The sequence below is a fragment of the Eleutherodactylus coqui genome, chromosome 3 (assembly GCF_035609145.1).
Source record: "Eleutherodactylus coqui strain aEleCoq1 chromosome 3, aEleCoq1.hap1, whole genome shotgun sequence".
NCBI classification, from domain to species: domain Eukaryota; kingdom Metazoa; phylum Chordata; class Amphibia; order Anura; family Eleutherodactylidae; genus Eleutherodactylus; species Eleutherodactylus coqui.
Window position 1 is genome coordinate 42594052 of NC_089839.1, and position 25160 is coordinate 42619211.

Consider the following 25160-nt stretch of genomic DNA (forward strand, 5'->3'; position numbering starts at 1 on the left):
GACTTCAATGTGAGTTTTAAATGACAAATTGGGCAATCCTCTATTTTTACCGTAAGCGTGAAAAATGGATCACATGACCCTCGCGCATTAAAAAGAAACAAACACAAGAAAAATTGAAGTAAAAACTTTTTTTTTTTTTTTTCTAAGAACTAGTTGGGAAAAAAATCATATTGGACAGCAGAAAAGTCTTCTAATAAGGCAAATAGAGTGGAAAATATCCTAAATCAAGGCTATTATCACAAGGGACTTCAATTTCCTCGATATACTGTACGTTGGGAAGCAGAAATCTACAGGTTCAACAAAAAGAGGTTTAGTAAAGGAGCTACAAAAACACTAACGTTCGGGAAGAGCAGTTTTCATGGGCCAAGATAAGACCTTAAAAATGGCATAAAACTAAAAAAAAATGTTGGGAAAAAAAAAATAATAAAAAAGCACACAAACTCAGGCTGCCTGTGCACAGCCGTGACGGAATACCGCTAGCGAAATTCCGCCATGGGGGAGGAGGGGGTAGCACTAAAAGGTCTCTGCGATGAGCCTATATTAATGATAGGCTCACCGCGGAGAATCGCTTCATGCCGTGACTTTAATCACTCAAGCAGAAAATCGCTATGATTTTCCGCTCGGATGTAGTAGGCTGGGCTTTCCATAGTTATCCTATGGAAAGCATGTCAGGAGAGCTCCGCGTGCGATTTATAGCCGCGGATCTCGCAATAACACATCGCCTATGAACAGCCAGCCAGTGCGGATTCAGCACGTGGATTTCCGCAGCAGCAGACCTGCTAGTCAGCGGGGAAATGATTTTGTTGGCGATCGGGAATGCAATCATTTTTCCACGTGGATGTACGCGGATGCAGTGGTTAGGCCGCGCGGAAAAAAATTTAATTCCAAGCCCAAAGTGACTGCCTTCCCCCACCTCCCTGCTTGGTCTCCAAGAAACCAGAGAGGTATCTGCCAACAAATTCGCAATGCCATCACAATTGAATTGCGGACCACTCGCTTTATTAGAGATCAATGAAGCCCATCTGTACGTAATCCGCAGTAAAAACAGAGCATGCTGCAATTTCTTTTCCGCTCACTCGCTGTGGACGCTCCATGCTTTCCTATGGGCGACTAGTACAGCCGATCTCCCGCATGGGTGCCAATCGCGGATTCCGCAAATCAAATCCGCCCGTGTGCATGAGGCCTTAAACTACTAAAGCAGAAGGCAGTGATAAAGAATTATGAAGAGAAACATACAAGGTGTAAAAGATGGAGGCAAAGACTGAGTCGGTGTGTCTCATTGCCAAGCAAAGTAAAAACTCAGAAATATTTTGAACACATAAATAAACTAAAAAATGAAAGTTTTGGTCTTTAACATAAAGTGTAACTGTGGAGGAGGTGAGAAAAAGGCCAATCTATTAATTGGTTTCTTCTCTGGTGCATTTACACAGGAAAAGCCGACAGATGACAAGAGGGATAAAGTAAATTCTTCATTAAATGTCACCTGCTTAACCCAGCGAGAAGTGCAGCGCCGCCTTAAAAACACTAAAATAGACAAATCACCGCAGCCAGATGGCGCAGACGCCCGAACTGTAGAGCTGATAGACATATTACACTTATTCCTAAGGTTTACGTGTTCCATCATTCTAGAGTCTGATCCATCCACAGGACTGGGGGACAGAAAACAAGCCAATGCTAAAAAGAAGTTAAAGAGTGAGCCCAGAAACTGCAGACCCCCCTAAAGGCGATGTACACCCGGGATTACGAAAAGTCTTCATTTCAAACAAACAAACAAAAAAAAAAACCTTACACTTTTTTTTTTTACTTTGTTTTCATTAAAAACTTGTGATTGTATGATTTTTATGCTTGTATTGGTTTTCCATGCTGGAGGACTGAGATCAGAGTAAATTCTAGGCCTTGTGTCCACGGGCGGATCTGATTTGCAAAATCTGCGTGGGTCACCCATGTCGAAGATCCGCAAATTAACCCGCCTATAGGGATACATGGGCCGTCTGCAAATGTATTAAAGCATGCGGATTTGATTTGCGGACTTTTTGGTGCAAAGCATGCTCCATTTCATTGCGGATCACACACGGATGGCTTCAATTGAAGTCAATGGAAGCGGTCCGATCTGCGTCCCGCCCACAGCTGACACTGCCGTGGATCCCGCGGGAAAGCAGAAGTTTAAACACAAAAAAAACCCTCCTACTGCACATGTGCGCCCACACACGTTTACCGTGAGGATGAAAGAAGATATGGTTTTGATGCAGTAGACCCGCAGGGGATCCGCACAGGTAAAATGGTGTCTTCGGCCACGGCCATGGTGGGATTCCGCTGCGGGCTACCACATGTGGAATTCGAACCGCCTGTGGGCATGAGGCCTTAGCCCGCTACCCTGTTGTGAATGACACATTCACCACCCTTGCACTGAACTATTAGGCCTCATGTCCACAGGTAGGTCGGATTCCGCATGCAGGAGCCCGCAGTAGAATCCCACCCTGCCCGCAGTAGAGTACACATAAATACCTGTCCAGATCCGATGCGGGTCTCTTGCGTCCCGTCCGGATCTTCTTTTCTTCTGTGTGTGGAAGGACCAGCCAGTGCGCCACGCGCAGTACTTTTTTTTTTTCTTTTGAACTCCTGCTTTCGCACGGTATTCGCGGCCCATCGGCAGAGTCAGCTGTTGGCAGGCCACAGATCAGACTGCTTCCATTGACAGCTGTATGACAGTGCTGGCAGATTGTGGAGGAGATCAGCAGGACAGAGAAAGCTACTATTACAAAGTGCTGTAATTGACTCCAAGGGGAATTCTCTGCGGTTATCAGCAGTGTAGGGGAATGGACCAGCAGCTACTCAGAGGATAACAGATAGCTGTGTAGTATTGAGTGGGCGAGGTTTTGCCACACAGCCTCCAAAAGAGGAGAAGGGAAGGGGCTGAGCTTGTGAACCTAGACAATCAGTGCTGGGAATGCCCCCTCACCCCACCTCCCAGCCAGAAACTTGAATGTAGGAGGGCCTACAAACTAAATATGAGGCTTTCTGAATGTATGACAAAGAAAACTCAATGCAACTAAAACAGATAAGTGCATCATTTTTTCTGCAGGGACTTTGTGTGTGTATTGATGCACAAAGGTTTTCACCTCTATTTTGGAAAAAATATTTGAAGCTTTTCTGAGAGTTGCTATTCTGAAGTATCTAATTGAAAATAACCTTATAACCAGGGCTGTGGGTCTGTAAGGCAAACTTTTGAATGGGAATGCTGGGACTTGGGGGAAATGCATGTAAACAGATTAACAGGCTCATTATTAATGGTATATGCTCAGATTTGGTCACGATTACCAGTGGTGTTACTACACGGATCCGAATTAGGTTCAATTCTCTTTAAAGGGGTTGTGTCAGTAGAAGAAAAAAAAATACTTACCAATTCCTCCCCAGGCAACCATCTTACCACATCTTCTCCTCACCAATCTTCTCCTCGCTCCTGCAGTCTCCCGGGTCACCTCACCTCCAGCCGAAGAACAGTGAGAAGATGCGGTAAGAAGACTGATAGGCAAGGGATAGGCAAGTATTGATTTTTTTCTTCTAATGACAAATCCCCTTTAATGTGTTTATTAATGACATTGTAAACAGCTTACATAGTGAGATTTCAGTATTTTCAGAGGATACTATACTCTAGGTAATCAAAACAGAGGAGGATCATATACAACAAAAGGAAGATGGAGGCTTGGGCGGAGAAAAGGCAAATTAAGTTTAATGTGGAAAATGTAAGGTCATGCACTTAGGCCGAGGAAAAACAGTCTACAATTACGCATTTAAATAGTAAACCAACGGATAAATCTGCCACTGGAAAAGATTTGGGAATGTTGTGGACAGACAGTAAACTTAACTTTAGCAACCAGTGCCAGGAAGCTGCTGCCAAGGCAAATAAAAACATGGCATTCATCAAAAGATACATAAATGCTCAGCACAAAAACACAGTTTTGCCTATATTTAGACCACTATTCAGACCACACATGGAATATGGTCTACCATTTTTAACACCTGAACTAGACTGAGGGCTTTGGGCCCTCCTCTATGACCCAAAGAGGAAAACTGCTCTGTATGAGTGTTCCCATTATGGCAAACCATGTACTATCCTGGCTTTACAAGACAGACATTCATGTGGATGGCCTCCTTGTAATACTACATGACCCCCGCAGTAGAAAAATGTGTGGCTGGCTGCAACTTTCCCCAGCAAATTCAGCCGCTTGACGATCCCGGACGATCAGCTATTTCCCCTGGGCCTCACATACAGAAAAATAGCTTGTGCAAGTTGGCGACGCGACTTTCAGGTAATGGTGTGGTTTGCAGTCCCAAAACAGGTTACAAAGCTTGGGGTTAATAAGATTTGGAAAAAAAAATAAAAATGGCTTATTGCCCTCCATCTACAATATACATATATATGAATGGACAGTACAGAGATGTTCTAATGATCGCTTACTCCTAGGCCTGCAACCATGACAATGGGGCATCATCTACGTTAAGAGGAAAGAATGTTTTGCCATCATTAGCGGGATTCTTTTCTGTTAGAGCATCAAGACTATGCAAGTCTCTGCCATAGGAGGTTGTCATAGTTGATTCATTGAAAAGGGGCATGAGAGACTTTCTCTGAAGAACATAATATTACAAGTTATAGTCACTAGATTTTTGGAGATGGAATAAATTGCTGGCTCAAAGTCCCAAGTGCTAGATTTGGAGGTGGTAAGTAAATTTTCCCCCTAATGAGAGGCAATTAGCATCCTCCTGTAGGGGTTTTTGTCTTCCTCCAGATCAATACTGCAGTATTATAGGTTGGACTTAAAATTACGACTCTTTTTAACCTAATTATAGATAAACACAGCATACTGCAATATCTAGGTGCTGCGGCTCAGCAGCAGTGATGGAGGATTGGGACTGCAGTGACATCACGACATCAACCCAGCCCACGTGATCCTCCCACCGGCGCAAACTCAGTTTCATTCCAGCAGTGGACGCTGATGGAGCCACTTCTCTGTCAGTGTTTGGATTGATTGGTCAGCCAGGAGGTTTGTATCCAAGCCGGCAAATCAGCCTTAGGCTGGATTCACACGAACGTACATCGGCTGGGTTTTCACGCCGAGCCGATATACGTCGTCTCTCTCTGTGGGGGGGAGGCTGGAAGAGCCAGGAGCAGTGCTCTGAGCTCCCGCCCCCTCTCTGCCTCCTCTCCACCCCTTCTGCACTATTTGCAATGGGGACAGGCGGGACGGGGGCGGGCCAATTCTCGGAACTTAGCCTCATCCCCCAGTCCCGCCTCCTTTCATTGCAAATAGTGCAGAGGGGCGGAGAGGAGGCAGAGAGGGGGAGGGAGCTCAGTTCCTCCCCCTGGCTCTTCCATCTTCCCCTTCCTGCAGAGGAGGACGACGTATAGCGGCTCGGCGTGAAAACCGAGCAGATATACGTTCGTGTGAATCCAGCCTTAGTTTGTACACATTTATTTTGGAGCTACCTCCAAGAGGATGCAGATTATACTTTGTCTGAAGGTGTTCTGGTCAAGTCTGCAGCTTGTGGTCTAGTCCTACATCGAAGTTCAGATAAGTCTGTTTGACTATCAACTTTTTCTGGGTTGTAACACAACTACATGAACCCCTAAATGTACGGTGATAAGATGTAACATCTAACTGTAGGCACATTCCTCATTACCAAGTAGGGAAAGCCAAACTCGCCCCAAGTTCCTGACATAGGGTTGCCCACATCAGGGCGAGTGCTCCGCTTTTAGGTAGGGTCTCTATGTATTTGTAGGTTAGGGTCAGATTCCCCATTCCCCTAGTTTTTGGTTTCCTTATATACTATGTGAAGTTATCCACACTTGTCCCTTGCATGTATATTCATCCTTTAAGTATATAACATTTACATCCAATTCAGACAAGTGCAAGATTCTGCTCAGTACATCTGCATTCACAATAGCAGAGCGAGGGCCAGTATGGATACGTATAGAAGGATTTACAAAAACCTGCAATCCTATCTACTCAACCCTGCATAACGTAATCTCTTTTCTGCATCTTTACTAATATTTCAGTTCCTTTCCATAGTAAATATATTATCCACATGATGTCCATTATGCAGATACTTGTTTGATTGACAACTACTCAGCAACATTTAGTCATGCTAATTGGTTCACTTGTCTGTGTAACATATTCAGCCATGCAAAAAATAGGTCTATTTCATCATTAAATATGAAGAATTGGCTTCCACACAGCAGGTTTGCATATTTCCACATTCATAACTAATCCCCATTGTCTCCTAAAAACGTCTGGGTCCTAAATTCACCTAGAGCATCTTCAAGCTGCGAGTTTTAGTCATTCATGGTTTAAGTGTATGGGAAGCCAAGACTGTTTGCATTCAGTAGCCTGCCAAGGAATGTGTGTTCTTGTGCATCAAATATAGTTCCTTGCAAGATTTGTCAGGTTTGGCCAGCCTCTATATTTGTGAAATACACCCAAATAATGTTTTAAAGAGACACCACTGTTATAGGAGAGCCATGTAATTCTTCTTTTCGATGGCAGTTGGTGTACTACACTTGGGGGATATCTCTGCTCTGGCTAAGACGACAACTCCTATTGCATCTGTAAGGTGCTTCCCCATAATGGTTAATTGGTTATCATGGTGATGGGCAGAGATATGCTCAAATTGTCACAGTATGCCTAGAAGGACCTATAGCGATTGGCTGCTTCCCGGCAAATAGAGAAGGGTCTGCTACCTCTGGAAGAAGGAACAAAGACTGCCGAAAAGCAGTAAGCACAGGGACAATGTGGAATAGCCAGTATCGGAGGGACTTGGGGACCCTATAATGCAGCAAAGTGCAAGGTTATGCCGAGTACTACAAAAGAGAGACAGAATAAGCCTGCAAGGAAGAGTGCAGGCTTCTGGCTGTGGGCTGACTGATGAGACACTGAGGAGTCTGGCTGATGAAGCCCTTTTGGAGAGACTTCTTCCAGGCGAAGCAGTAAATTCTACAGGAATTAGACTATCTGGCACATTGGAAAAACAAGAGGACCGATTATTCCATGGGATCGAAGAACAAAGCAGCATTGGAGGGACATTGTAGAGTTTACTTTTCTTGAGCTGTAAGTGAGGCTGGCCTCATAAAACACCAGACAGTGTGCACACTTACATTTTGTAGAAACTGAGCAGGCCTGCTGTTAGGGTAAAGTGATTCTTCAAGCTGCTACAGTTGGACATTAGTATGAAAGTGTTTGTGAACTTTGTTAAGATTCCACTGTAGAGAAAATTCTGCCATCTATGAACTCTGAGCTTTAAGCTCTGATTTACGACCCTAGTAGACTGTGGTGAAGTTTGGCATTAATCTTGTAATTCCCCGAAATGTGGCGTGAAATATTGTTACTTCTTTCAATGCACATACTTGCAGTTATCGGTTCTAATTAGTAAAAGTCAGAGCACTATCACACGGCCGTAGGCGTTTTTACGTGCGCCTGCCGGTGCCATAAAGACGTGTGAACGGGCGCACAAATCTAACGTTTGTGCGCCCGTTCAGATGGCATGGGCCTCTTCACATACACGCTGAGCCTGCAATGTCGTTGGACCTCCCCTCCCTCCCCGGCTCATTTCCTCTCCTCTCGTCCTGCTGTGTGCAATGGGAGGGGGCGGGACGGAGTTAAGCTTCCTCCCCGCCTCTTGTCTGCAGCCAGCAATGGGAGGGGCGGAGCTTAGCACTGCCCCCTCCCATTGCAAACAGCCGGAGGGAAGGAGAGAAGAGGGAGGGGGTTTAGCAGTCACGCTGCTAAACTCCCTCCCACCTCCCTTCTCCGGACGCTGTCATTGGCTTACATAGGAGCCCATGCAGCGGCCAGCATATTTTGGCCTGAAAGATAGTTCCAGGACTATCTTTGTGTGCTGGCGTTAAAGCGCTCAGTGCTATATTGGCCCGGTCGGGTGCTTTCACGCCATGGGAATATGGCCATGTGATCTGATGCATCGGAATCCATTGCATCAGATCGTAGTGTATATCGGCCGGCCGTGAAAACAGCGGCCGATATATGTTCATGTGAAAGAGGCCTCAGGCTCATATTGTAGTGCAATTGTTTACTAAAACGGTTTCCTAAACTGCATAATACTGTTTTCCTTCAATTCCTTATTTAAAATAAACAAACAGTTGACCATTTTGTAACTTTGTAGTTTACATTGTATTCTACTACCTAATTTACACCCCACCACCCCCAACACATCCTTAGGCTGTCTTCACACAGGTGTGTAAAGATTTGTGTGTTGCAAGACGCACAAATATGAACCCCATTCTTTTGAATGATATCTCTCTCTCTCCCCTCCACCCCCCCCCCCCGCCCCCCCATTTAATACATTGCATTTGAGAATAATTTTATTGGTCCTTCTTTTTAATGAGTGCTGCTATATTGATGTAAAATGTGTTTTTCCAGGAGAATAGATATATTTCTACACAAATATAGTAGACTGTCCCTTATATTTTAACTGAACAAAAAAGATAAGTATGGCAAGCCTGCCCTCAATATAATAATGGGTATCCTTGTAGGTGCCTCACGTCAAGAGATTGTGGTTCTTGGGAAATTGCCACCATCTCCTACATCATCTACATTCATGTTACCTGGAAGCCAGCAGGGGTATCAATGCAGGGGTGTGTAGCTGTTAATTTTAATTGGTACAAAAGGGTATTACTGAAACTAAGACATAAAAGGAAAGGGGGGAATAATTATTTAATGGGACATTAGTAGTAATGCCTATCATGGCCCAATTAGTAGTAAACAGCGCCATGAGGGGCATTACTACTAAGTGGGGAGAATAAATAAGACATTATTACTGATTGGGGGCACATTTACTGCTGGGGGGGGGGGGCACTGAAAGGGGTTTACAGGGAACACAAAATGAGGAATACTATTACTGCCCTGGGCACTATGAATAGGGAGATTGTGTAGAAGTCTGAAAAATGAAGCCAGCTGGCCGGGAAAAAAAAAAATAAAGATCGAGATCTGTGTGTCAAATTCTGTAGAGACAAGTTGTGACCAGGAGAAGACATCATTGTGTTCTGGGCTGGATGGAGATGAAAAGGGAAAGCCACTTGTGATCACTAGATGTAACAGTAAAGTAATGAGTTTACATGGTCTGCAGAGCATTCATGTAGAGCTGGTATCTACTGCTAAATGGTTACTGTATAAAGGGGAATATTGTTTTTTTTCTTTTTATAGGACTGCTTTTCAGTGTTCATTTTGATACAGATCTGCAGTAGACATCACCTCTGCAACTGAAAGGTTGAAATCTGATGCAGATCCATATAACAAAATCCTTTACAGGGAATGATACGTTGTGCGAAGTCCCCCTCCAAGTAGGTTGAACAGCCCCAGGCCTTTGGTCTCCATAATCTGACACAGCGGGCAAACAATTCACCCTATGATATAATATTTACTACTGTCATTTGTAAGGCATAGTAGCAAGAAATACACACAGTAAAATACTTGATCTTGTACAACACCTGCAAAAAAAAAACAAAAAACTGTAGAACATATCACAGCTTGAAAGAGCCATAAAACCAACCGAGATCTTCATGAGGAGCTCCACCGCTCCTTACAACTCCACAAACTGGCAGGAAGTCCCTCATTTTCAAAATCTAAACTATATTTAGGTTTCAAAAAAAAAAAAAGGTTCCAAGAAGATAATGAAGATGATGCGACATTACAATCTAGAGTATTATGCCATCTATCGCTCCTCTACAAAATAGCTGGTAGCTCCTGCCAAGATCATAATGGTGCATTTTCTCATTATTACTCTATGATAAGCTCAATTTCCAGTGACATCAGAGTGGTTCATAATAGACTGGTGCAGAATAGATTCCTAATACCACATGCCAACAAAGCGTACTAGTCACAATGTCCATGACTGCCAGCTGTTATGGGCATATTTATTAGCAGGTATCATGGATATATTTTGTCCTTGTAGATGATAAAAACAGAAATGTGAATTTGCATGCAAAGTTATTTAATCGGATCAAAGTTTGTAATATTTCTTAGAGGGGTTGTTGTGGTTCAAGATATACTAATAGATCATTGACTGAACATAAGCCAACATTGTGATGCAGCAGCCAAAAAGGCAAACACAACTCTGGGATGTATTAAGAGAAGCATAGAGTCTATCACGTGAGGTAATTATACCCCTCTACTCTTCCTTAGTCAGACCTCATCTGGAATACTGTGGCCAGTTCTGGGCACCCCACTTTAAAAAAAGACAGACAAACTGGAGCAAGTTCAGAGAAGAGTTACCAAGATGGTGAGCGGTCTGCAAATCATGTCCTATGAAGAATGGTTAAAGGATCTGGGAATGTTTAGCTTGCAAAAAAGAAGGCTGATAGGAGACTTAGCTGTCTACAAATATCTGAAGAGCTGTCACAGTGCAGAGGGATCAGCCCTATTCTCATTTGCACAAGGATAGACTAGAAACAATGGGATGAAACTGAAATTAGATATTAGACAGTGAGGGTGATCAATGAGTGGAACAGGTTACTGCGAGAGGTGGTGAGTTCTCCTTCAATGGAATGTTCAAACAAAAGCTGGACAAATATCTGTCTTGGATGATTTAGTGAATCCTGCACTGAGCAGGGAGTTGGACCTGATGCCCCTGGAGGTCCCCTCCAACTCTAGTATACCAGGATTCTATGAAGATGGTATTTGATCACCGTAGAGTAGGATCAATCACTCAGGACCATGTCTATGTCCCATAATGCAGAACCACTCAACAAGAGACTCCCATCCTGGAAGAACTTCTACTGTCCTATTACAGGACAGCTCCTGCAGGGGGAATGTGAGGTTGGTCATGGCTTTCCCCAGAAAAAAAATTGCCTTTTCCGGAAGGATGCAAAGAACAGGATTTTGGATGATCAACGTTTCTCCAAGCCCCACATTCTCAAAGGGGTTGAACATCTTGGCACTACCCCTTTCTAAACATGAGCGTGTTTATGTGCGTACATACATGCGCACATAACCATGCGTCTATTAGAACCATTGGGTACCTATGACGTGTTCACATGTCCGTGTTTTACAGGCGTACAAACGCACGTACCTGTAAAAGACAAGACATGTGTGCACCGCATTGGTCCGTGCTGCATGTCAATATTCCCTGCGGGGAGTCCCCTCATCACTGAACACTGTGATAGCATTGTCACAGTGTTCAGTGCCAAGGGGACTCCTTACGGGGAGTAAAGAATCCCCTGCCACAGCTGTGGCAGAGGATCGCAAAGCTCTCCAATTGATTTCAATGGGGCCGCTGGCACCCCGCAGTAATTTTCGGGGAAGGGCTTTAAATATAAGGGCAATGAATTTAATGAATGGCCGAGCACTGCCTGTGATTGGCTTAGCGCTGTGACCAATCACAGGCAGCGCTCAGCTGTCATTCAATGAATGGCTGAGTGCTCAGCCAATCAGTCGCAGCTGTTTCAGCAGGCAGGTATCTTAAATCCCCGCCTGCTGAAAGAACTTCATTACAGTGACGAGACTCAAGCAGCTAGACGCGCCTGTGCCCCGGCATTGGCGGAGAGGTCAGTATACATATTTTTTTTATTTTTTTTAATTTTTTTACATGAGATAGGAATGATTTTCAAGTAAGGGTTTTCAGGTAAGGGCATATATTTAAAGCCCTTCCCTGAAAAATCTCTGCAGGGGTTGCTGGCAGACCATTGCTTTTAATGGGGCTGCCGACAGCAGCCGCAGCCCCATAGAAAGCAATGCTGCACGGACCTGCATTCACACATGTTTGCGCACGCACGTGGAAGCGTCGGTTTTGTGCGCACCTATGTAAGCACCAGCACACGCTCATCTGAATGCACCCTTAGGATATACCATCATGCGCTCAATAGCAGGAGTATACTTCCTGGTAAAGCCACAGGTTTTTGTTTGTCTCATCTGTGGAGGCCATGTGGACACTAGCGGTGCCCTTCAGCACATGGCAATGCACTCTGTGAAGAGTAAACAGCAACTTCAACTACCAGTATTGCCCTGAGGCATCAGTAAATTAAATAGTTCATAGGTAACAGATTTGTGCCAGAATTTCCTGACACAAAATATGGGCAAATCAGTTGGGCCATGGAAGGCCATGCCCCTATGGCAAAAAAAGTGTCACTAAAAAGGCAGGTGTCAAGATTTGTGATTATTAACACATTTTGCACGCCAGAAAACTGGTGCAAGTTCCTCTGTACATTGCCCCCAATGGTTTTAGTTTTTAAGCAAACATTTTTTCACTATTTTTATTATTTACTGCAACTTTTTGCGCACTATGTGTTCCAGTTTTTTTTCTATTTGGCACCACCAAAAAAGACCATGTGTGCAGAAAGTCTTAGTTTCTTTTTCATTGCCAGTACTGGCAAGAAGAGGTAGAACACGTCAAGTGAGAACATACTTTCCCATGAAGGGAGGTTGGAAAAAAATCTTCAGCTGTACAAAAGACTGGAATGAAGCTTGAAAAGACAATACTTGAGTTAAAGAAAAAAAAAAGGGGGGGAAACAAAACAACGACAGATCCAACTTTTAAAGAAAAAGGAGCCTGAATTCACTAAATGTGTTAATTCTGGGCTACTTGGCGAGAATTAAAATTGCAGGACTATATTGTTTAACATAAGAATTGAATCGCCAAACAAGGTGCAGCAAACAGAGCAGACAGCTCAGGGGCCTCAAAAGCTGCGAAGTGGGGGAGGGGGGGAATTCTCAACACATGACAATAGTAAGGCAAATTTCTTAGATCAGTCGCTCCAGGATTCCTTCTTTAGAAGGTACAGAGTATAGAAAAATTAAAATTTATGTAAAAACAAACTCTCTGTGTTGACAGTGAAGTATCTTTTTTTTCTATGATCAAAGTGTAAGGCTGCCTGTCCACGGGCTTTGCGGTATCCCTCGTCGGGAGCCGGTAGATAGATCTCCGCTTTCAGCCTATCTGACAGATAGGCTGACTGCAGAGAGAATTGCGTCCCTGGATAGATTTGGGGAAAATGCCCAAAGAGAGACGTGTGCATGACCCGACTGGCCTCAATCTCGGTGACAGGGTGGCTAGATTTGTTGCATGCATTTCCCCTTCCATGCTGCCCACAACCACGCTCTTATCTATATTGATTATATATTTGGATCCCCTTCCTTATCCCCGAAAATTAGCTCCATAGAATTCCTCCCTAGAGGAGTATCGGATGACTCGCCAATTCGATTAGTCCTGAAAAACCCTGGCCTATGTCAGAGGCTAGCATAGTACTCATTTTGAAGCCTGATAAAGCCCCAGAGGAATGTGGTTCATATAGGCCCATCTCTTCATTAAAAACACCGATTATAAGATCTTCACTAAGATATTGGCCTCCCACCTAAATCAAACAAAAAAAGAAAAATCCGGACCAAGCCAGGTTTATTCCTGGAATGTCTACCTCGGACAATATTAGAAGGACACAGGTGGTCACACAGGTGGGCTGGAGGTCGGACTGGGCCTTGGCTTCATTAGAAGCGGATAAGGCATTCGACTCTGTCGAATAGCCATACTTCATAGAGTTTCTCCGAAGACTAATTTACTAAGTGGATCTCTATTTTGTACAGATCTCCGGTAGCTATGGTCATGGTGAATAACCTGGCCTCCACCTCCTTTTCACTAAAGAGGCACCCATCAGGACTGCCCACTCTCCCCTCTCCTGTTCCCTATAGCTATAGAGCCTTTGGCTCTAATGGTTTGGCAACATGTCTCATACAGGAGAGGTTGGGATCAGATCTAGAGAGGATAGGATAGGTTTGTACGCAGACGATTTAATACTATACATGTCAGAACCTGGGAACACTTTGCCACTCACTGGCTATCTCTCCGATTGAGGAGTTTGGGAGATTCTCAGGCTTACGCATTAATTGGCAGAAGTCGGTTTTATGCCTCTGAGACTTGAGGGTTGGCAGATGGTAGAGGTATTCCACAATCTACAGGTCATTTCCCAATTTAAATATCTCGGAATTGATATCTCCCAGGATCACGCTCTGAGCTTTGACCTGAATATTGCTCCCTAATTAACATCCCTGCAGTATAAACTTAAGACCTGGAGTGCTCTGGCATTATCTGTGGCTGGCAGAATAAATCTCATTAAAAGGATTGTCTTTCCTAAGTATTTATACTGTCTGGAGCATGCAGACACAATCATACCACAGAAAGTTTTCAATAAGACCAACTCATTGGTAGTATCTTTTGTCTGGGGTAAAGCCAAGCTCCGCGTGGAAACATTACAGCGCCCAAAAGATAGGCTGTAATGTAAGATTTTAAGCTGTATTAATTGGCCGGACAAGTAAGTTATATCTGTCACTGGTTATCGGGCTCTCCCCTCCCAAATTCTGAACACCATCTAATGGTTTTTCTATCCAAAATATCTCTCTGGGTCGTTCTGGAAAAGCCAGAGCTATTGGCCAAGAAGATGCTACCTATCCATAAATTGGCGGTTGGAGTGTGGCAGACATGCAAATCACTTGCCAAGTATGCAACCCATCCCCCTTAGAAACCCCTCTGTGGGATAATAGAGCGCTCCCACACCTTGTGAATTTACCAGATAAGCAGTTCTGGGTGAACCTGAGAATTACCACGTTAGAACATTTATATATTAATGGAGTACTAGAATCCTTTGAGCAGTTACAACAATGCTAGCAGGTCTCAAGGACTTGTTTCTATAGATACTTGCAACTCCGGTATGCCCTCACGACAAAATTTCCAGAACCCAGAAAACCTTTTTCTCTGTACCCTCTGATAGGTATAATGCGCACTCAAGGCCCTCAGGGTCTGATATCAGTGTTATATACCCATCTCCTGCACTCCAAAATCTCCTATATGCCAATGATGGTGTTGGATGGATGGAAGGACCATGGTATCACCTGCTGCAAATAATAAATTAACGCAATTGTATATATTTAATCAGTGCTATTTAACACCTACAAAGAAGATGTGAACAGAGCCTTAGGCTGCCCATACACAGACGTTGATCAGCTTAATCTGCTAGTTTCGGCAAATCGAGTTATTTTATTGATTTATATGGTAGCCTTCCTATACTCTCTGTACAGCAGATGTCTGAGGAGATATGCATCAGGCTGTTTGACATCAACTTTGGGAGATAAACCACTACGAAAGCAATTTTCTCTTCTCTCTGCATTCAGAAGCCAAGCATGAATATGCATGGGGTGGTTGGCCAACAACCATCTGATATATATAGGTAGCCTTAATCAATTGCAGTGTTAAAAAGTTCAGCAAGGCTATATTCAAAAACTAGCCAGGGTTGGAACACTAGCTAAAGAAGTCCAAATGGCCAAGATCTGGAAACAAAGATGATCAGCCGTCTAGATGTGGTGCAAAGAGGGAGGAAGGGGTGTTTGCAAAATAATAGTGCAGTCAAAGAATCCAAGTCCAAGTGCAACATGAAGAAGTGAGAAGGTAATAACAGGGCAAGAGCAAAAAAGGAAGAGAAGAGACCACTATAACTGGCACTAGCAAAAGGAAATCCAGTCTTAAAGGGATTGTTAAATTGTGAATTATAGATGGCCTATGCATAGGATAGCTAAACTGAAAAAAGTGACTTTGAAGCTCAGTCAGGGTCATAAAGGACATAAAGCAAATGCCAAAGGCATATCCATAGGATATGGCACCAATAGTAGATCGCTGGGGTCTGCTTACTGAACCTGCCCTCTGATCAGCTGTTCCATGGGAAGATGTGCTTATGAGCTGTGCCAATTTATGCAGGAAGTAGACAACTCCACTCCCACTACAGTGGTATGACTTGGTATTACAAGCAAAGTTACCCTTCACTTCAATAGGAACTTTGCTTGTAATACCAAGCCTGTCCACCTCAGTGAGAATAGAGCTGTCCGCTTCCAGCAAAAATCAGCTCAGAGCACTAGCACACTGGTCTGTCAAATAGCTAATTAGCGAGGGTCCTGGGCAGCAAACCTATGTTGAAAAACTATTGATAGCCTATCCTGTTAATAGGTCATCAATAGTTTACAACTATACAATCCCTTTAATTATTTTACTTTGTCGTATTATTGGACTGGTGGCTGCACATACTGTGAAAGAATGGCTTGCATCTGTCCAGGGAACGTCTCATGATAGATTTTAATTAAGAAGGTAAATAGAAAAACTACAAAAAGAACTGAATAGAAAATAACATTTTATGTAGAAAAACTTATTAAACTAATTTGTTTAAAATTCCCTTCCCGGCGTCCGCTCTGGGGAGCGCTCAGATTGTTGCTGATCTCATGTCCCAATAAAGGCGCTGAAGAATAATTCAGCGGACAGCGATCTAATGCAACGTCAGGTCAGAGAAAGCCGAGGACCCTTTCTTTATAGGAGTGGTAAAGGCTCGCCATCCAAACCCATCATGTCAGGTCCAGTGCGTTTATTTCATGAGACAAGCAAAAACCATAGACTACAGATCAGCGTGCAGGTGGGCGACCAGACACGGCCGGGGCTACGACGCTGCATAGTTACGGAATAGGAATGTAATGTGTTTATCGAGGCTTAAACACCGAGGACTTAGACTAGGTTCATGTAGCAATTTTTTCCTTTTTGTTTGACACCTAAGCTATAACCATCATTTTGACACTATTCACCCAAGAGCGGCTGGAAGAGTGTCCATTTGGCCTCCGTTGGGCTAACATGCACCGGCATAGCTTTTTATTAATTGCATAGGAAACCACAGAAGACTGCACTTTCCGATTGCAACAAGGTTGGACCAACTATGCTGCTAATGGGCTTGGTGTAGACCCAAGCCAGAGAGAGTCATCTAAGGCTGCATTCAGATTGCCAATGGAGAGTTGCACACAGACACCCCATAGGTGTGCTATGCAAGGTGAAGGATACCGCACATTTTACATCCCATTTTAGGGGGTGGTGGCCTCAAACGATTATATTTGCGGATTATATTGGATTATATTTGCGGATTCCACAATCGCCATTCACATGGAAGATCCACAGTAAAACACAGGCATAGAAAGGCATTTATTTTCAAATTTGCGGGTACGAGTTGCATATTCCGCATGTGGAAGAAAAGTCGCAGTGTGCTCTATCTTAACGCGGATTCCGCATGGACGGCCTCAGAGGGCTATGAATGCGATCAATCCACAGCCCATACGCAATTTCATATGAGCGTCGGAAACGCTCACAACTTGATATAATAGATAGAAAATCTGGAATCTATGCGAAACAAACCTGGAACACCACATCTTTGCAAAGAACTGGAACGAAAAGGACCTTACTGCTCGGGTCCAGAGCAAACGAGACTAGAGATGAGCGAGCATACTCGCTAAGGGCAATTGCTCGAGCGAGCATTGCCCTTAGCGAGTACCTGCCCGCTCGAGAGAAAATGTTCGGGTGCCGGCGTGGGGGAGCGGTGAGTTGCGGCAGGCAGCAGTGGGGAGCGGGGGAGAGAGATCTCCCCTCCGTTCCTCCCCGCTCTCCCCCGCAGCTCCCTGCCCGCAGCTGGCACCCGAACCTTTTCTCTCGAGCGGGCAGGTACTCGCTAAGGGCAATGCTCGTTCGAGCAATTGCCTTTAGCGAGTATGCTCGCTCATCACTAAACGAGACCCTTATAAAACTCATGACACCAGGGCATTGGTGGGTGGCTGGGGTAAATGGTGCTACTGCCTATTAATGGGGTTGGAAGCCTAAAACAGCCCCATAGCAAAGCAACGCCAGTTGGGAAACAGCAGCAGCCACCAGAAGGAGGTCACCAAGTGTTGGAAAAGGCAGGATGGTGTGGTGCGACACCTATACAGTGAGCCACTGCAAAAATATATACTATAAAACAGCAGATTTTTTTGCCCCGGGGCTTCCACCAGTCGAATGGGGGTTCCTTGGGTCTGCCCTCCAAGAACATGTGCACATCCACTTTTCATAAAGGTCTAATAAATTTGTGAACCATCCCTTACAAGACAGATCCTAATCATAAGTGAATTCTAAATAAGGGGCTTTGTTCTATTGGACCTCTGGGGCTCCATTTTAATAGAGCCTTTGGTTCTATGATGGACCAGGCTTATCCTATATGGAGCTCCTGTCGCTATGAGGATTTGTACAGACTGCAAAATCTTTATAAAGAGCGTAGTTCATACATTCGGCTTGTATCGTTCCGCAGACAGGAAATGTGAAGAACATTTAGTTGTTCGGATTGAAGACAGCTGCCTTCCTGTAGCAATGACTTGTCCTGTATTGTAAGTAGGGCTTGTTGAGCGATTGCAAAGAGTAAGTGAAGACATCCTGACAACAGCGCAGCAGTAATAATGGCAATGACTATCAACGCTTTCCTATGAACAAAATTACTTCCCTTCTCTATAAAAAATGTATCATCTATCCCACTGGCACACAAAAAAAAAAAAAAGAACACAGTTACAGTCCTAGATAAGAATGACTCTGAGCCCATAATGTTGCTATTGTGTCCTTCAAAAGACATTTTAGATACAAGATGAGCGCTAAGAGTTTAGGTTAAAGAAAAAGCATTTACGAGGAGTTACAAAAGCACGATGAATGTGGAAGTAGGAGAGGAATTCACAAAAACAACAATACACTGTTTGGAACGGATAATCGCACTTTTTTGTATTGACTCCTTAACCCTTTCCAATCCAATTTTGGATTCAGGGTTTCCTGAAAGGCTTTCTCCTTTTGCTGTTATACAACGGTGCCATCTGCTGGCTAAAGCCAGTGCGTGTGCGCCAGAGAGGCTCCGACAGCGGAGTGGCTGGCAGTAGACGGTAAGAATACCCCGTCGGATGTCTTCTGACATTGGAGCTGTACAAGCTTCAATCAGAATGTAGGAAGACGTCAGACAGTGGATTGGAAAGGGTTAAAGTGCACCTGTCGTAATGCAAATGCATTTTAAACATTTGTTGCACTGGGTACCAAGGGTTCTCATCAACAAGCCAATCTGCTTTGGTATGGGTATATGGATGCAGGGCGCTCGGCAACACATATATATATATAGCATTTAATGATAGCATTTCCAGGGACATCTGAGGAACCCTACTAGATTTTACTTAATTGAAAAACATTGCTTGGTCCCCGCCACTAGTAAATTTGGACTTGGTACTCAGAGCTAGACATTATGTTTTTATTAACATTATTATTACTACTAGTATACTTTAATTTACCTCCCCCTACGTTCCTGTACATTAATTTACCGCTTACTGGTTACTGCCACTGGGCAGTAAATTGATTAATCTACCACCCACCAGTTGGCGTACATCCTGTCGTAATTTACCTACCACCTACTAGCTGTCGATAATTTACCGGTCTGGATAATCAACCTCAAGCTTCTTGAACTGAAGCTGTAACTACTTCTGCTTGTCCGTAGTAGAGTACGATGTTACCCTGTCCCTTTTCGGTGGTGACATCATAAAGATCTTTAGTTGATTGCCATGAATCACATTATATTGTAACACTATATATAAGTATATACACACCATATGCTGATCAGGCAGAACATTAAAGCGAACCTCATACATTACCTAAAGTTCATTGCATCAGCGTTATTCATTTTCCAATGCTGGTTTTGGGCAGTCAAGAAGGCTACTCCCATTTTCAAATTACACTATGAACTACTTTGTGACTGGCTCCCACCGATCACGTAAGCAGCGCAGGCCAATCAGAGAGCCGGTATAACCTGGTATAGTCCTTACCCTACCAGTACACTATGAACCACTAGGTTATTTAAGAATGGTGGCAGTCCTCTTAGCCACATGAATAATGGGACCTTGAGCCCGGAAAACCAGTTGACAAAGTCAACTAGAGGTAATGAACCCCCTCCGCATTTTATTCCCAAAGCAGAATCTTGCCCAGAAACCAGAGGGTCGCTTTAAGATCACAAACCAAATATTGTGTAGATCCTCCATGTGCCACCAAAACAGCTCTAATCCGTCAAAGCATGGACTTTACAAAACCTCTGAAGGTCTTCTCTGGTATTGGTCACCAAGACACCAGCAGTAGATCATTTAAGTTGTGTAAATTACTAGGGTCTTCATGGATCAGTCTTGCTTTTTAAGCATATCCCACAGATGCTTGATCAGATTGAGATCTGGAGAATTTGGAGGACAAGTCAACAACTTGAACTCTTGGTCATGTTCCTCAAACCATTCCTGAAAAGATTTGCAGTGCATCAGGATGCATTATACTGCTGAAAGAGGCCACTGCCATTAAGCAATACCGCTGCCATCGTTATCTGTACAAAGTTTAGGTAGGTAGTACCTGTCATAGTAACATATACATGAATACCAAGACCAGAGGTCAGCCTGGCCACTCCGAGTAGTCTGGAGCTACACAGCTCCATATGAAGGTGCTGCAATGCCCGATGAGCTCCGACATCTCTCTAGAATAGCCAGCATTAACTTGTTCACCAACTCTTCTTTGGGATCGGACCAGATGGACTAGCCTTCGCTCCTCCAATCCGCTAGTTCGGGATCCTGTTTTCAGCTTCCAAGATAGCAACCCCAATTTCCAGCTACCTAATGCAAATGGTGGCACTGCTTTGTAATTGGCCAGTGTTGATCATGTACTGTCCAATCAGAGAGCAGGTATAGTGTATTAGCAGTCTAACACTACCAATGCACTGTGGGTAGTCTGAAAATAGTCAACCATCTTGGATATCTGGAAATAGGATATGGAAGAAAAAGAAAAAAATCAAAAGGTCATCAACAGGTAATAAAACTGCCCCCCTTCGATCCCAGGACAAAACCGGAGAGTCACTTTAAAGAACTGGCTTTTCACTTGCCGCCTAATATATCCACCCCCACCAATCCAAAAGACTAGAGTTTGGTCTGTCCAGGAATAAATCGAACAAAGGTTGCATTGCCACTCCATCCGTTTCAGTGGGAATGTCAGAGATAGTCGAGTATCCAGATTTGCCATTCAGGACTGTGGAAAAATTAGGGCGCTAATCAAAGTGGGTCCTATAATAGTGGCCACATTGGTTATTACAGATCATCCCCTTCATTTCTAATATCTGATGCACTAAACTCCGTCCTTAAGACCTGATCTAATGATCTTTGCTTGCAGAAAGTTTTCTCCTTTGGTTGCGCTTTCGCCCAGACGGTTTGTCTGTACAGCACGTCCAAACAGATAAAGTGTGTGTGGGGGGCAGCACACATATATATATATATAGCATTCAATGATAGCATTTCCAGGGACATCTGAGTAACCGTACTAGATTGTCCTTGATTGAAAAACATTGCTTGGTCTCCGCCACTAGTGAATTTGGACTTGGTACTCAGAGCTAGATATGTTTTTATTAACATTATTATTACTACTAGTATACTTTAATTTACCTCCCCCTACGTTCCTGTACATTAATTTACCGCTTACTCGTTACTGCCACTGGGCAGTAAATTGATTAATCTACCACCCACCAGTTGAAACTTTTAATATACCGTATTTTCTCCAGGTTACCAAAAAAAAAAAAATAATAATATTTAGGACTAGTCTTATATTGTGCATAAGCATTCTATGTATCATTTATACCATTAGACAATGTAGGAGGAAGTCCTATGTAAAATGGGGATCTCCAAACCAACTTTGATGACAGATGCAGCTCTGCCGCATTTGTCGTTCAGAACTACAGATGTGCGACATCACTTTGTTAAAACATTGTGAGGAGTTAAGATACATTTACCTGCAGTCCTACGTAAACGACACAAGGTCATATAAGGAGGACTTTTACCAGACAACCAACTGACTTCAGATACAGCAATGCTTCAAGTATATCTAACTTTTAAAAAACACCTTTCGACACGTCAGAAGTTTTTAATCAGTGGGGGTTTGCGTGCCGAGACCCCCACCGATCACTGGAAAAAAAAAAAAATGGGCAGAAGCACTCAACATTGAGGGGAGTGGGGGAGTAGGGTGAACTAGACGGATATAAGTCTTTTTTTAGCCTAATACTTTGTCATTCAGAGTGTTACGCCTGTTATCTGTCATTGCGAGCGACGTACGGACTTTCTACGGGTCCTGTGCACTGCGCCAAACAGTGACAGAAGCAGCCAAATGGGCACACTGCTCAAATAAACATTGCGTTTCAGTGATTGGCGCTTGGAACCCCCATTGATCAAAACTTCTGACACGTCCGAAGTCTCTAAAAAGTTTAGTTACCCTTTCATTACTACAGATTCTGCGCACTGAGTAATAGAATACCTGCAGTCCTATGTAAAAGCACTGATGACACATCATGATATCACAAACCGTTGCGCCAAATAACTAGACAGACTCAGCTCTGCTACATGCATGTTGATGATTTACATGGGACTCACTTGGCGGAGGATCTGGATGAGCAGGAAGCGGGCTGGGATGATGATGATGATGATCCGGATGAGGGATGATTAGTCCATCAGTAGCTGTGGGGTGCTGTGAGCCTGGGGATGGGGTGATGCTGCTGCCTGTGCGGTGGAGGGGGGAGGCTGCATCTGACAGAGGAAGTTCAATTCTGCAAAAAACAAGAGAAAGGAAAAAAAAAAAACTTTGCAGTCTGGAGAAGTCTGTGCAGGAAGCGGAGACTTTCCAGGAGCCTTGTGATGTCAGCTCTTGTGTGTCTGCTGCTCCAGGCCTGGCCTCATGCTCTCGCTAAGCTGTGTGCTCTGGGAAGGAAGGAGTTAATAGGACATCTAATGAGGACTCCTCCCTGACTACAAGTTCTCACAGTCCGATGGAGCTTTCATATTTAACACTGTCATTTCCAGACTGCAGCGATTCCAGTGGATGCCGAGGACTGGCCAGACTCCGGCTCTGGAATTCCACTTTATTCATTGGAAATTTTAGGATTAAGGGGTTTTCCAGGCAGAAACACTATTGATGGCGCATCCTCAGGACGGATCAGCAATCCCGTAGTTAATCCACATTGAAGAGTTGTGCCTGCAATTACAAGTGCTGGCCACTACACAGGGGTCGGAGCAGCAGCTTCCACTTTGACCCTGATTTATCATGACACTGACAGCGGGCGCAGGAACAACTGGGATTGCAAGTGGTGGACCCTAGCTGATCAACTATTGACGACCTGTCCTGAGGATAGCGGCTAGCTTGCATTTCTGGTACATGTACAATTCTGTGAATTTTATGGACCAGAATATGATAATGGTGTGTATTACGCACCCAAATAGGACATGCTGCGTTTCTTTTAACGTGCGTGATACGCAGGTGTGAATGGCTCAGTGTAAATCAATGGGCTCTTAGCACTGCGCATTACATGTGCAAAAAATGTGCTTGTGTGAAGGAGACCCATACTGGCGATCGCGATATTGCTGCGAGAAAATCACGGCAAAATCACATCTTTTTCGCGTACTTTTTGAGTATCTGCGCTGCTTTTTTTAAAAAAAAATCTTCTCTGCCACTTGCGATTTTCTCGCACGTTTTTTTAGCGTAAAAGTCAATAGGACTTTTTAATGTTAAAAACACATCGCATCGTACGGAAATTGCAAGTTTGCGCTTTGCAATGCGATAAAAGGGAAACATGGGAGATTTAAATACTAAAAAAGCGAAACGCAGAAAGTTAGGATATGGCACGATATTTCAATTTTTTTGGCGCAATATTGCATGAGTGAAAACATCGCAAATCTGCAGAAAACCATTAAAAATCATTGGTTTCATAATTCTAAAAAATAAAAAATCGCGGCGTGCTCTAGCTTTCTGCGATGTGCGATTTTTTTTTTTTTATTTATTTTTTTTAAATCTCCCATGTTTCCCTATGGAGTTTCATTTTTATCGAAATGCGATACAATGCGATTTTAACTTTAAAAAGTCCTATTGACGTTTTTATCGTGCTATTTTATCGCGGGCGTCAGCAATGCAATGCGTTTTTATTCTGAAAAAAAAAAAAGCATTGCTGAAACCCAAAAATCGCAGGATCAAAGACGCGATCGCCCACGTGAAACTAGCCTTAGGGTATATTTCAATCCATAAAAACGGGCAAAAAAAATCATGTGAGGTTTGTGCACAAACCGCGCACAAATATAAACCTAATATACACATTAGCGGTTTCCCTACATAGCACCGCGATGCGATGCTATGCGAGAAACAAATGGCAGCATGTCCTATCTTTTGCGTACTCTCACATCGCAGCACTCATTGCTTTCAAATGGGACCGCCGGCAGCATCCCCTGCCGCGGCCGAAGTGATGCAAGGCTGTTTTGCCATGAAAACACGTCACATCCATGGGTGTCGATCATGATACGGGTGCGGGATTCACGGGCCCCATATCGCGCTCGCCTGTGTAAAGTTAGCCTTAGGCCTTATTCATACAAACGCAATTGTACATAGAATTGAGCACCCAAAATTTGCACGCGCAGCACACAGTGAATGGAACCCATTTATTTCATGGGGTTCGTTCACATGAGCTTTTTTTTTGCGCACGTATGTTGTTTGCACAAAGAACGCAAAGCGCGTTCTATTGTCGTACATATTGCGCAGGAACATATAACATATTAAACTCGTTTAACATCAATGGGAGTGTACATGTGTGTTTTCTTGCGCGCCAATACGCACGACATGCCTGCGCAAAAACTACAGAAAACACGCACGGGTACGCACAAAAATGCAACACCCTTCACGCTAATGTGCTTTTGCCCAAGTGAAGCTAGCCTTAGGTTGCTTTCACGCAGCTGAGAAAATTGCGCGAGATTTATGCGCTGCGAGAATGGAGTCATATCCGCGAGCTCCAATTCAAACTTGAAAATATATTTTTTTCCGGAATGCCACAGCCTTTCAGAATGAACCCTCGACTGGGGCAACAGGCGCCCCGAGTTCATACTGCAGGTGGCTCAGCCAACATGGACCTGGTGACAGAATCCCTCGCCTCAGAAACAAAGATGGCCGCCCCAGCTTCTCTGACTACCTGATACGCACTGTGACTCGTATACATCGTTATTCTACGACCCGCTGCTTGGATTAACCAGTGCCGACCAATCAGACCAGCGTGTCGTGCCTTAGACTACTAATGTACAGTGTGTATCAGGTAGTCAGAGGAGCTGGACGGCCATCTTTGTTTCTCCGGCCGCAGTGAGGCTGCATTTTAAGGCCGGCATATAAAGCTTCTGTCTTAATAAATCGACCCCATTGTGTTTGAACTTAGAGGAAAACCGTGTTCTGTCCCCGTCCGGCATGAAGAGGGTCCCGGGGCCCAGTTAGAGAATAGC

At 44.0% G+C, this 25160-nt stretch overlaps 1 protein-coding gene across 1 annotated transcript in view; it reads right to left on the reverse strand.

Moving 5' to 3' along the window:
• Positions 1-22701, reverse strand: part of STON1 (stonin 1) — an 85182-nt gene extending 62481 nt beyond the window's left edge. Inside the window, exon 1 of the mRNA XM_066595522.1 lies at positions 22287-22701. The gene's annotated coding sequence lies outside the window, so the exon portion shown is untranslated. The remainder of the gene's footprint in view (positions 1-22286) is intronic.
• Positions 22702-25160: the final 2459 nt, after the last annotated feature.